General features: G+C 34.4%; 2 pseudogenes across 1 annotated transcript; one reads left to right on the top strand and one right to left on the bottom strand.

The window, feature by feature from the left end:
* The first annotated feature begins 1,866 nt into the window (after nt 1–1,866).
* On the top strand, nt 1,867–3,386 carry LOC143565436 (small ribosomal subunit protein eS30z/eS30y/eS30x pseudogene; annotated as a pseudogene). The gene is made up of 2 exons (XR_013141073.1): nt 1,867–2,011; nt 3,231–3,386. The product of XR_013141073.1 is annotated as a small ribosomal subunit protein eS30z/eS30y/eS30x pseudogene (transcript).
* A 6,538-nt stretch (nt 3,387–9,924) lies between these two features.
* On the bottom strand, nt 9,925–10,991 carry LOC143565141 (zinc finger CCCH domain-containing protein 20 pseudogene; annotated as a pseudogene).
* Between the last annotated feature and the right edge of the window lie 3,797 nt (nt 10,992–14,788).

Here is a 14,788-nt window from a genome sequence, read left to right as displayed (position 1 = left end):
CTAAGATATGCTCTCATGTGAGTGTGGATGTGTGGAGCCTTTTTTAAAAAATACTCAAGATTACGTTCGGTAAAAACTCAAAGCAAGATGAGTTCAAGCCTCGTAAAGATCCTTCAGCTTAACTAGCCTGACAACACTACGATAAGCATTTTTATAAGTAACTTTTCAAAATTATATATATAAAATTTCAAAAAATAAAGAATCAATGTGAAGAAACAATAATTGAGGTTAACATGTTAAAACCAATGTTCAATTGCCTTTCCGTTAAAATATATAAATAAAATTTAAAAAAATGTTCGCTTTGGGCCCGACTACCGGATTAATGCCACCAATTAGATAAAAATTAGTTAGTAACTCATCGACTAACCACCGTTTAGTCCCAATTTTTACAACATTGGGCATAGTACAAAGAGATTATATCTCTTGAAGATAATTCCTTTCAGTTTGAGTGGTAATAGGATTAACGCTCAATTTTGATTGAAAAGTTTAGCACATAAGACTGTTCGGCCCTTGGTGAAGATGTCTTAACACCGTGACGATTAAGGGACATGAGGAACCCCTGTCTGACCAATGCGAACTTTTTGTGGACAGAGTGAATATCAATCTCTAGATGCTTTGTTTGTAGATGTTGAGCTGAATTCTTTGACAAAAAAAAATTGCCTAAGCATTATGGAAAACTATGGCCTTACATAGAGGTGCATGCAACTCAGGAACAGGATGCGCGACCAACTAGTTTTGGCGACCACATTTTAGACCCCTCTATATTCAGGTTCGACATTTGATCGAGAGACGATATGTTGATGTCTAGATAACCATGAAATTAAGTTAAATATGAGGAAAGCATAGTAACCTAAACGACTAAACTAGATCATTAAGAGTATGGATATCCACCCTAGTCAGTCAACATAAGAGCAGTCAATGAGAGTATGGTTATGTGAATTGATAAGCCGTAAACCATAGTCATGGACTCATGGGATCCCTGTATGTATATAAGAATCTGTTTCATAAATCAAAATTGTTGCCTCATGTGAAGTAATGTAGGTGTTAAGAACGCGAACTAAATATGGTCGTATAGTCATAAAATAATTGAACATTTTTCATATACTTTTCATTCCCAAATCAAACTTTACATAAATCCAATTGAGTTTCTCCAACAGATGGTCGTGTACTTATACAATGACTAAACATTTTTCCGTGTACTTGTTCATTCCAAAATCAAACTTTTACATAAATCTAAATGATGTTGTATCTTAACCCTCTTTATTTATACTAAAACATCATAAACATAAAACTTAAGTATTTTGAACAACCTACCATCGACACAAACATCATAGATATAAAACTTATGTATTTTGAGCAACCAGCCATCAAGACAAAGCTTTATAAAAACTTGAATAGACAAAGTAGAAATTGAGTGACTATTTTCTTATTAGTGGTTGGATTAAATACAAAGAACCCTATTGTGCGAGGTGTACAAATAAATAATTATATAAATAAGAGCTTATTATATCTAGTTACCACAACATTTGTTGTAGCTAACCAAAATAATTACTCTTTAGTATTACCTATCCCACCACCCTACTTATTATTTGCATCAATAATTAAAAATAAGGCCCAATTGACAAATAAAGCTAAGAGTGAAGACCAAACTCACCAATGCTTGGGCTGGGCCTTTATTGAGCTGTTAAGCTTTAAATATATAGGCCACTCCCAACCCTAACCCTAAGTTCCTGCTATTCGCTCACTGCATCCAGCCGAAACGAAGACCAGATCCAGCTAAACAATCTCAAATTTAACATGGGTAAGCTTAATTACTTATAATCTCATCGGTTAGATCATCGCGTTTCTGTTAATGGTTGAATTTTGTCTACAGGAAAGGTTCATGGATCGTTGGCCCGTGCGGGTAAGGTGAGAGGTCAAACTCCAAAGGTTGCAAAGCAAGACAAGAAGAAACAGCCACGTGGCCGTGCTCACAAGCGCATTCAATACAACCGCCGATTCGTCACCGCTGGTAAATATCCGCCTGTTAACTGTTATTTATTTAACCATTGGTTTGTTTGGATTTTAGATTGTTTTAATCATATCGTTGATCCTGTTGTCATGCTATAATTTGATACTTAAAATGCTTGAAAGTTATAGCCTTTTGATTGGGTGTCTGTAAAGTTGATATCTTACGTTTTAGATCGTTTGAGCCTCATCAGCTACAAGTGGGTTGATTTTTTTGACTATCACTTGATTTATATAATTATTTGTGCTGTTCAAGTTGCATAAAATCGTGTCATGTTTCAGGTTGACTCAGTTTATGTTTTTTTATAAATGAGTAATATCTAGGGACTTGGTGATATGTTAAAAAATATCGGATATCAGTCAGGGACCGATATCTCAGATATCGGTTATTGCAGTGAGATATCGGTAGGATATTGGTAATTTTAATATCATGTAAAATTCATATGTATAACATTTTAACACTTATAATTCAGTATAGTCTCCTACCATTAACAAATTAACCTTTATCAATTTGCAAAAGACCAACAATCATGGCAAGTAAGAATTAATTAATACTTAAAACACTAACATTGAACACTAGAAGTTGATAATTAAGACTTAAAACACAAATATCGGGAATATCGGTGATATATCGGCCAAATATCAGTCCAATATCGCTAATATTATCGGTACCGATATTCTGACTGATATTTCGCCAAGGGACCGATAACCGATATATCATTGATATATCGGCGATATAGACTGCATAGCTAATTACTATGATTTACTTATTTTTCTTATTGTTAATGGAAGTAATCAGAATATGTTCTGGTTTAATGTTGGAAGTGAATGATAGATAAAAATGTTTAGGAGAGAAATTACTTTTACAATAAAAGTTGATATTTTTATGAAAAATTAAGAGGCAGTTTTTTATGTTATAAGTGTAACATTTTTTATCTCTAAAATCTGAATATTAACTGCTTTAAAACTGTTAGACGGGAAACGGTTGGTCGTGCTTGGGTTGACCTGTTTAAGAAAATAGGTCATGTCTGCTGGCCCTAAACTGTATTCTTAGTGTCATGAAATTATTGGTTTCAAAGTAGTTTTTTTAAGTCAATTAATTTCACTTGGATTGGCACATGTGAATAAACATGGGTTGATAAATATTGTATTGTGCTTGTTAAGATTTTGACGTTGATGCATTATAAAAGTTATGGCTAAGTATTTGTTTTGTGATTGTGCAGTTGTTGGTTTTGGAAAGAAGAGAGGACCTAACTCATCAGAGAAGTAAAGTGCTGGATCATGCTCAGTTTTTGATGATTAATTTGTTTTGGTTTTGATGTTATGAACGTTTTGTTATGTTTATTAAATTTTATGAAGTGGTAGTAACTTTCAGATGAAGTGATTGTGTTAACATTTCATGATTTACTTTTTAATAGGAGGTAGGATTTTGATTGTGGTTTTTCATACTTGGGAGAATACTGAAATTCAAAATATTTAAAAAAAATTTATATACTCCGAATGTTCATGTATTGTCGCTGTTGAATCTGAATTAGTATCAAGATGAGTGATATAGGCTATAGATTTTAATTCCAACTGAATAAAATCATAAATAGAAGCCTCCCTTGTCGGTTCGGTCTCTGACTGGTCGAATGCTTCGAAATCTTAAAAAAATCTTCAAAGCCTTGATACGTTGCGATTATAGCACACTTTAAATTGATTATGTTTCGTCTATATGATTCTTGTGTTTGGATGGTCTACTTTTCTACCCACGGACATTCTTGTATTTGGATTGGCGGGGAGAAGCATGCTTGTATAGTTGTATGGACCTTACTGCCTACTGGAGTGTCCACTCTTGTCGGGAGGGATATCGGGTTTATTGCTAGGCAGGCCATGCTAAAAGTAAAATCAGAAAAAATTGCTATGCACGAAAAGATTTGTGACGAGAATCAACACTCCTTCATTCCTTTCGCTTTCGCTACCTTTGGGTCTCTTGACCCTGATCCTGCTACGTTTCTAAAAAGGGTTTAACGGGTCATGCACAATAACTTATCGACGTCGAAAAACGATAACTTTGTTTTGAGTAGGATCGGATTTGACTTTCAAAAGAGGATGGCGGCGCAGCTTGATGTTTGCTTACATGTCTCTGTATTGTAATTGAATCATTATATTTTCTATTAATATGTTAAATTTATACGATTTCAAACACGGGGCCGTACGGATGGCATAGAATGTTGAGGAAGAACACTGTGCTAATAAACAAAGTTGTACTGTGGTATAGCTCTGGAATTGGGCAAAATATTTCACTCCAAACACATGCATGATCCAAATCTATACATACTAGAGGTGCACAAAAAACCTGAACCCGGAACCGGACCCTAAAAAATACCCGGAACCGGTTTTTACAATACCCGGGTTTTTAATACCCGACCCTACCCATAGGGTACGGATAGGGTATGCATTTTAGTACTAAAACCTGTACCCGGAATCGGGCCCGATTTATACCCTGTAATACTCGGAACCGGCTCCATACCCAGAACCGGGTTTTTCCAATACCTAAAACCGGGTTTTTCAAATACCCAATCTATACCCGAAATTACCTGAAAAATACCTGAGAAAATACCCCTAAAATCGTAACTCCTTCAAAAAAATCCAAACTATACCCAAAAAACCCCAGAAAAAACCCCAAAAAGAACCCAAACATAGGGTTTTTTAGATACCCAGAAATAGGGTATTCAAAAACCCGGTTTTAGAATATTCGGTTCTATACCCGACCCGAACCCGATGCATAAGGTGTGGTTTTTAGAGACAATACCCGGACCTGAACCCGACCCGGGTATTACCAATACCCGATTTTCCAATACCCGGTCATACCCGAACCCGGGTATTTGAAAAACCCGATTTGTGCACCTCTAATACATACAACTAGACGAGGGCCACATAACTTATTTCGGGCGTTAAAAAAAACATTTCATAACCAATTTATTTTAAAAGTTATACAACTTAATATCCCACATCCTTGAATAAGTAAAAAAAAAAAAATGTTTCGATTAGAGAAGGCGATTTCAATAAAAATGTATAAAACACTCTCATCTTACATTCCTAAACGAAGAAAGTGATGCCAAAATATAATGTCTTTAATACAGGCTGCCAGTCTACCTTACTACTTATTATTATTATTTTTTTCCTAAGGTGTGTTAAACTTGAAGGGTTTAAAGCGTTCGGCTTTTGTAAAGCATAGAAGACATGCGTACATACATAATCATGTATCTATAACCTAACGTCATAACAATTGAGCATTTTAACTAGATCGATTGTTTCTCAACATGTATATTAGAGTTTTTGTAGTATATTGATGCAAGATGTTAATCATCCTTGGTTAGTTATGCTCTGGCCTAAAATAATATCATTTGAGGGCCAATTCCAAATATGAAAGTAATCTTTTACCATTCCGTTGTATATGATCCACACATATTTAAGCAAAATCCATCATAATAGGGCCCTTAAAACGACTAGATTCATTGACAGAACAAACCATTTCGCAACTTTCCTGTTAACATGATGCGGGAGCATCCGGTCAATCAAGTCGGCTTGACCCAAATATTTATTTTTATTTTTAAATAGGATTATTAGAACTTTTGTCTAGAACCCTGTTCTTGGAACCTATAGTTCAAATATGGTCTTTGATTAACTAACCGTTCTTGAGCCGTTTGATTATTACTGTGAATTCAGTATCATAGCATCGCTTAGTTGTTTTCAGTTAAATAATTTATAATTATTTTATTTTAATTATAAAATAAATTAAAGCATCTAGCTCATAACCCTAAGAATATCAATTTCATGAACATATAATTCAATTATTTTTAATGATAAAATAAATTTGATCATTTGTGAAAAAAATGTATAGTTACATAGTTGAGAGATCTAATCGTATAAAATATAATATTTAGTGTTGTTTGGTAGTCTCTTAGTGATTCCATTAAGAGGTTACCTCTAAATAGAGTGTATTTGGTTCACTAAAAAAATAAGTCATAATGTTTCATAGCCCTTAATTGTTAAGTTTTAAAGACATGCTGAATGATTCAAAAACTACGTCTTAATCAGTCAGACCTCTTAATAATTCAACACAAAATTGCCATACATTTTCTTACTTTTGAGAGATCTACTCATCTTTTCTGAACTTCTTATGTATAAACTTTGTATTTAAATTAAATCAACATATTTATCTTTCAAGCTAATAGCAATAGCATTGCTTAAGTGCTCCATGTTTTACTTGCAATAAAAGAAGTCAAGTTTAATACCATTTCTATTATAGTTCCAAAATATCAACTCAGCTCTTCAAGTTCCAGTAGCTACAGGTTTAGTCATCAACCATCCAAGCAACAAGCAATAACTACTGCAACCCCTCAAGTTTAATCTAACTCTAATCATAAAAGACACCCAAAACCATAACAAAACAATCCAACCAAGTAATATACAAGACCAATGAGCACACAATACAATGTTTGCTTATTTTTAACACTATGGTTCCGTTGGTGATAGAGGGGCGATGTCATGGCAGCTGTTGATCATAGCGACTGAGAATTATTATAACACAATAAAGGGTAAATTTTGAAAATGTGAGTGTGAAATAAATTAGCCCATATTTAGAATCATTAATTAAGTGATACGTTATTATTTATTTTGTCTAAAATATCATAACTATTCAATGGCCGACCGCCTTGTATCAGTACTTTTCGACCGTAAAAAGCGTAAAAAGGTGTTTGCCTGTCTCGTAGTTTCCGGCTTCCTGTGAAGAAACCACCTTTCCACATAAAAACAATGTTATCGTATGAAGTATTGTTACTCCATTCTTAATTGTAAAATCCAACAAAATCTTGTTCAGACAAAGAAGACAGCGATAAAGATGAAGCCGGCACGGGGCTATGATTTGGTTCAAAAAGTTGTTCGGGTTCGATGAGAAAGTTCGAGAGAGAAAGTGTGTCCTTCGTTTCGGGCCTAATAGTACGAAGATGTTTGATACAATTTTGCCCTTTCCAAGTGACGAGGATTCAAATTTTACAAGTAACGTTAAAAACCGAGTAAAATATCATAATTATTTAGGTTTATTAACAAGAGGTGGAATCCGATACAAATAAAATTAACATACTAAATAAAATACCATAAAAAACCAGTATACTTTCTTTTTTTCTCATAAAAGTCCCTCAACAATTTTTTGCACATAAAAGTCACTGTACATACTAATTTTGATTACAGTAATGAAAAAAAGGTAACCAACTTAATAGGGATTTAGTTATCGTCAGGGGTGTTCATGTTTCGGTTTAAAACCGTGAAACCGTCCAAATCGGTTAACGATTTGTTTTTGTGGTCAGTTTTTTTTCCTAAATTTCATTCGGTCGGTTTATAAAATTTCAAACCTTAATGAACGGTTTTGGTTTGATTTACGGTTTATACCAAAAACTGGCTTTATAAAAACCGGACCAAACCGTATGATTTGAATGTTTTTTTTTTTAAGTATTTAGCTATTTACATTTAGTCTTGTAAAGTAAAAACAACATCAGTTTAACCTACTTTAACGGTATTTTATATTATTTCACTCTCACGATTTAATTCATCTAACATTTCTATCATTTTAAGCTGTTAGTCTACAAAATCTCATGCTGACTTACTAAGTTCCATGGACTATATATATATATATTTTCTTTTTTTGTTTCCAGTTGACTTCTACTCGAAAGTAAACAAAGAGTGATACCAATTGTGACAACTTAACAAGGAGTGTCCTAGTTTCGTATTATTGATTAAAAATAATCAACTCCAAAAAACTAGAAAGTTAGATTATTTTTCTTTATGATTATGTTCAAAATTAGCATGTACAGGTACTTTTATATGCAAAAAATTATTAAGGGACTTTTATGAAAAAAAACAGAAAGTATGTTGGTTTTTTATAATATTTGCCCTACTAAATATACAAATAATTAGAGTAATTACAGTTTGAAACTAGAGTAATTATATTATAAAAAATAATATATTGTAATAATAACTACTCTATTTCAAAAATTATAGTGTAATAGTAATCACTCTAGTGTTAGCATAATTACTCTAGTTATTTGCACATTTCTCACGATAAAAGTAATTCGTATTTGATCAAAACCCAATTAATATTATATCTGAACCCTCGATCTTTAAATGCCTTTTGTATCTTTGCTTAGTTATCATATTTATTTGTTAAAGATGCAATTAATCTTTTTCATGCATTTGTAAGGATGATGGCTTATTCCCACTTTAATTAATCCATCAATTTACACATAGTTAAAAAAGTAAAAAAAAATAATGTCTTTAATTAATCCATCAATTTACACATAGTTAAAAAAGTAAAAAAAATAATGTCGAGGTTACATAAACCCTATCCCCTTAATAAATAAATCAACTCATTATTGTTACTTTAGTCTATCGCACACGCTAATGGGCCATTAACATAGAAAGAAATGTGCATTAATTATTTTGTTTTTTAAGACACGTAAATCTTAACAAAGTAAAGTAAAGACGAAGATCTAAACGTATTTAAGTGATCAACACATGGGAGTGTTTTCCATTGGCATATATAAAATACGCAGACCCATTCTACGTGCGCGCTTCATATAAAATGGCTCATTCTGCGCGCGTGCTTTCCATCTTTCATGCGTTAGCAAAGTTGGTTTCTTAACACATAATTTCTCGCTAATCATACCCTTTGTTACATTCTTGTTCACTAACTAAATGCTCATTCTAATCAATGGAGTCTTTGCTACACATGCAAACTCCACAATGCACAAGTAGGTAAGACACTTAGTATAAAGTTAACTGGAAACATAATTTTATACACACGAGCTTGTAAAGGATCAACATCTTAGTTTCCACTAAAACTACTTAGATATCAAGTCATTTAACATACTTATGGCATGTGAAGTGTACAAGCCAAAGTTGATAACAAATAAGACCATTTTGTTCGTGAAAACTGTTGGAGAAAGTTTAAAGATATATGAACAATATCATTTCAGAAGTGTCATAAGAAAATTATGTGGATGAAAAATTAAGTTAACTGTTAATGGTTAATCATGATGCAAGTCACGTACCTTTATAACTGGTCTTTCAAAGGGAGCTTTAGAGTGGCTGCAACCATTGTTCGAACTTAAAACTTCTCCATAGACCACCCTTTCCATCAAAAAGGACCCTTTACCCAGATTATGTTATTCCCGCATTTACAACTTTATCAAGTAATGTATGATACACGCCACATTGGACGTCCCCTACTGATCAGTTCCACAACCAACATTAGGGAGGTAAATTACATGTCTTAAAGCAACGTGGTTCAATCCCAAAACCTTCACGATAGATTCTAACCTCGAGCGTTTCAAACTTTGTCGGTCACTCGGGTTATTGTCAGTCCATGAAATTTGAGGGGTCTGTGAATTTATTTTAACAGATTTCTAGTTGTGATTATGTCATGCATATACAAGACGCGCAACTTCTATCCTTAAAAGTCACTTAGCAAGTTGACATTAGTATCACAATAACACAAGTACATAACACTCACATTGAATGGTAAAAGGTAAAAACAGTAAGAATAAGCATAACATAAAAATCACATTGAATAATAAAAACAATAACAATAACAATAACAATAACAATAATTCCACCCCATTTCCTCCCTCTTTTCTTAGAGTAACCCCCAACGTTGCACTTCACCCCCAACAAAATATACTTCATACACTTCACCCCCTCACACGATACCCATATTTACATGGACCAAATCACAAAATGGCTTTTTAAGTTTTACCATAACTAATTGTACCTCTTAAGTCTTAAGTCATAACTAAATACTGATAGGCATTAACTAACCATATAATCCGTAATAATTATTAAAAAAACTAACACTTGGAAGTTGGAAGGTATTAGGGTGTTTGTGGATACCATTTACTTCACAAGCTCCGAGATCCACTCCACATCCGGGTTTGAACTTTCTCCCGGACTCGGGTCAACCCTATCCGGATGCATCGAGTTCTCCTTGCTCAGCTTCTCAAACATCTTCGCCCTCAAATCCCTACCCGACTCCACTCTCTCCATCACCGGTTCCTCCCAGATCTCCGAAAACCCGAGACTCGGTCGGGTCACGAGTCGGGTCGGAGTCGACGGCAGGCTGTAAAACCCAGATCTAGGAGACGAAACAACCCGACCCATTTGCATACTGTATAACCCGGGTGCTTTGCTTAGCTGTAACCGCCGGAGAGACGATAACATATCACTCACCGTCACCGACCCAACTGACCGACTTAACGGAGACATCGGTGGAGACTCTGACGGCGGCGTGGAAGTCTCCGACGAAGTTGAAAACATCGCCGGAAAGTTAGACTCCGTTCTCGGACTCAACACTCGAAGCTGCTCCGGCGTGTGTGCGAAGAAACACACCCTCCGGCGACAATTAACCCCGTCCTTACACGGCTGTGTACGGTACCGATAAGGGTGTAGCCAACACTCAAAAACCCCATGAGCAAACTCACAACCATCACCTTTTTTACAGCTTCCTTTACGGAACTCGGGGCAGGCAGTGCCGGAGTAATTATACTTCCGGGGATCACGCCGGCGAGCTTTCTCACCCGGGTGAGCGTACGGACAGTCGGTCCAGTCATGTGACCGAGCACGTGCGCACTTAATAACTTTAAACTCGTACATCCGGAAACTATCACACGCAAAAGCCTCAGATGTGATGTCAAAGTCCGTATCAGATACGTCATCGTCGCCGTCGAGGTTTTCTTCTAGATAACGGCGTAAAGCGGCGTCGTTTCGGAGGAAGTAAGCGTAGTCTTCAATGGTGGTGGCATTGGGGCTGAGTGGAGAGAAGGGTGAGAATACTTGATCGTCTATGTATGTTGTCCATGGAGGAACATGCACGGCCAACATGTTGTGTTGGTTTTGGTCTCCGACCATGTTTTGTTCGGTGTCTTCTAGGTTTTGTTTTCTAGGTTTTGCTGGTTGTTGGTTCTTTATGGTAGTTTCAGTTGTGCAGGTTTGTATGTGTTTGTGGTTTCTAGGCTTCTCTCCATATATAAACCGCTGGGACATGGTAGTTATGGTGGGGTGGGTGGGGGACTTTAACCATGGTTCATAATTCATAAAGCATGGTTAATAACTCAAAAAGCATAAGTAGTACTTTTTCTACTTGTTTATGTTTTGGATGTGTGACCGATATTGAGATTCCCTAATTCATGAGTACAATCCTTTTTATGTGTGTTAAACTTTTTTGTTTGGAAATGTAATTGGTCGTTGTTTTCTTTCAATATTTGATGCACAAATGCATATAAGATTAAATGCCCGTTTTGTAGCATCTTAACAGTAATTAAAAGTCTATCTTTTAATGACTTATGACATTTTAATAGTTAAAATGTAATCTTAAGTCTGAATGTTTAAAAAGATATCTTTTACTGGTTACATCTTAATCATTCAAACAGGGGCTGTTTGGTAGCCTCTTAATGGTCATTAAGAGGCTACCTCTTAATGGTTCATAACCTCTTAATAGTTAAGAGGTAATCTTAAGTCTGAATGGTGGTAAAAAGGCTACATTTTAATGGTTACCTTAACCATTCAGACTTAAGGCTATCTCTTAATCATTAAGATGTTATGAACCATTAAGTGGTAGTCTCTTAATGGTCATTAAGAGGCTACTAAACAGCCCTTAATGCTATCTCTTAACCATTAAAAGGTTATGAGACATTAAGAGATAGCCTCTTAATAATTGTTAAGAGGCTACTAAACAGGCCATATGAAGTACCAACGGTTAGTCTTCAGGCCATTAGTTCACATGACCTTTGGGTTTGGTCGGCCTTCTTTGTCTCTGTCGGGTCCAACAACGGCATAAACGTTCTCAACGCGTCGCTCGTGTTAGAGTATTCCATCAGCGTAGCATATCGGTCTTATCGTTTTATGCCAACGGTACCTACTACCAACACAGATACTATCTGGGAGACGGGATGTATCTAGAGTACTCGATCATCGTGAAAACGTTTCGAAGAAATAAGAGAATATTTTAAAAGGAAGCAAAAGTCTATGCGAAAGGATATTGAAAGGTGTTTTGGGGTTCTTAAAAGTCGTTGGCATTATGTGAAAAACCCTTGTCGTGTATAGTCTATGGCAAATATGAGTGACGCCATGTATACACATATCATATTACATAATATGATTTTAGAAGACGATGGCATAACAATATGCCAACACTATATACCATTGAGTGTTCCAGAAGAATTTTCTAAATCAATCAAAGAACAGCGAACACAAAACCATCATGAGCTCACATCAAGTACGTAAGATGCATAATTGAGTTAAGGCGGATTTGGTTCAACAAGTTTGGAGGAATCGTCCATTTGAAAACGAAGACGAAGATGATGAACAATACGAAGAAAGCGAAGACGAGCCATAAGTTATTATTTTTATATGTATATTTTTATAATAATGTTTTTTTTATAATTTTAGTTTATTTTTATTTAGTGTAATGAAGTTTTATTTGTTTATTTTCTTAAAAAAAGAAAAAAAATTGATGTGGTGTTGTGATGAAGTAATATTAGGCTACACACCACTTCATCCTAAAATGAAAATCACCCGTAATTCAGTCCCCCCACTACACATAAGCTAATGTCATAACACAGGTATAGTATACTCCCTAGTCCATTAGCCACAGCATTTCTTTTGATAAGTTACTATATATGTTATTTGTGTTGATATTTGTAATTATATTTACAACATATAGTTTACACACCGCTATGTAGTGGTTAGTGTACAAACTTAAATGAATTGTGTAAATACATTTTAACATGCATTCAAATTCACATGTTTTAAATATATAGGTAGTGGTTGATATGAATAAATGGATAATAGAATGGAATTGACCATTCAAACTGATAAAATAAAGTGTTTGATTGTTATGATTAATGGAATAAATCATTTCAAAAAAATATAATTCTTCTAATTTATAATATTTTTAATTCTTTAAAAAAAGATGTTTTTTTTTCGTTCCTTCGAAAAATAAAATGAAAAAAAATTCAACAAACACCACCAGTAGTGATGATGATGATGATGATGATGATAATTACTATTATTATTATATTATAATTATTATTTTATTACAATTATTATTTTTTTTATATTATGATGTAACTATTATTATATAACAATTATTATTATTATATTGTTATTATGTTATTTCCCCTCCTCTAACCGACGGAAATAGTATTTGCATGTGGTTTACATTTTAAACAAAATAATAAAAAATAATAAGAAAGTAATAAATAATTTCATTTCTATATGTTAACCAAATTAACAAGAATGGATTGATAGTGACCTATTTCATTTCTTTATCCATTTCATTACATCGTCTACTTCATTTTCTCGTTCATTTCATTATCTCATACCAAAGATACCCGTAGGGTTGTGAAGTGATGTGAATCATATCGTAAAATGTTACTTTATAATTTTAAGTGAATATTGTGGGTAAGCTTCCATATTTAGAAAACTCATATTTTTCTTTAAGAAAAAGCCACTTTGCCTCAAAAGACTTCTTTTATCTATTGGTAATTATTCAAAGATTCAAATTCATATTTTCTTTAAACATTCGTGATTTATCGACTTTTTTTTTTGAATGGCCAACAAACATAGAATGTCTAGATACTTCGTACGGAGTGACCCAATGGCTAAAGGTCACCGTCAACTGGCCCAACCTAGCCGTACGAAGCCTTTAAGCGCCTCCAAATTATCTCCAGTTTCAGGAAAAACCCACCCGCCCGAAGGCCCACTGGTGGTAAAACCCGTATGCACTTAGGATTGAACTGGATATCACAAAGATCTCAGTCTTTCTTCATTGAGCCACCAATGTCCCCCCAAAGTGTTGTAAGTAAGAATTAAACTTGGGTCTCCATCCAAACTTCCTACCACTACATCACATTGAAAAGGACTCGGCAATGCATCTTAATTGGAAGAGTTCGTTGGTCCAAAAAAAATGATTTTAATCATAACGTCATAAGTTCGATTCCATTATCCAAGTGTTATTGCCACATACTTACAAAACATTAAAATCCAGATGCTATATTTCAAGATTATCAACAACTCTATATCTATCGACACATATACCGAATACACTTGCATGTAAAACGTGATGCTTGTGCGTATCCAAGGTCTTGATATTTCCACTATCCAGTTTGAGCCTTTCCTAAGACATTGACAACATAAACGAATAGTATGGATGTGCAATAACACACATGCACATTTAGATTACACAAATCGGATCAAACTATCAAAAATTTCACGAAAAACAACCTCAACCGGTGTATGTAATTACATCAGACGACATATCTTACGGCCACCTAGTTTTCTTTAACGCATTTTTCTTACCTTTTAAGTAAACTGAAAGTATCCTTCAGGGTTCGGCATATAATACGCCAAGTGGCATATTATACTCCCGCTACAACTCGAGCGACATATTTTCGAACAAGCCATTTTAATCCCGCACAACATGTCATACATTTCTATTCTCAACATTGGCAAACTATGCAAGTTGGTAGTAAGTTCCAACTACACATGTTAATCGTATATCTAATTTCTTGATTCAAACACTCTATTTACAAATTAACAATGTGATAGTTTAGAACTTTATTTGTAACCAAATGAGTTAAATAACAACATTGACTTCATTTGAAACATAATAGGTCTATTACAACATGTGATCATATTTCATTCATACATTAATCCTCATACACCCTTGTAACATTTGGCAACTACT

Source organism: Bidens hawaiensis, unplaced genomic scaffold (assembly GCF_021521415.1).
Source record: "Bidens hawaiensis isolate Kalapana, Puna unplaced genomic scaffold, B.hawaiensis_p1.1 tig00001206_1, whole genome shotgun sequence".
In the NCBI taxonomy this organism is placed as follows: domain Eukaryota; kingdom Viridiplantae; phylum Streptophyta; class Magnoliopsida; order Asterales; family Asteraceae; genus Bidens; species Bidens hawaiensis.
This window is presented reverse-complemented; position numbering and strand designations above follow the sequence as displayed.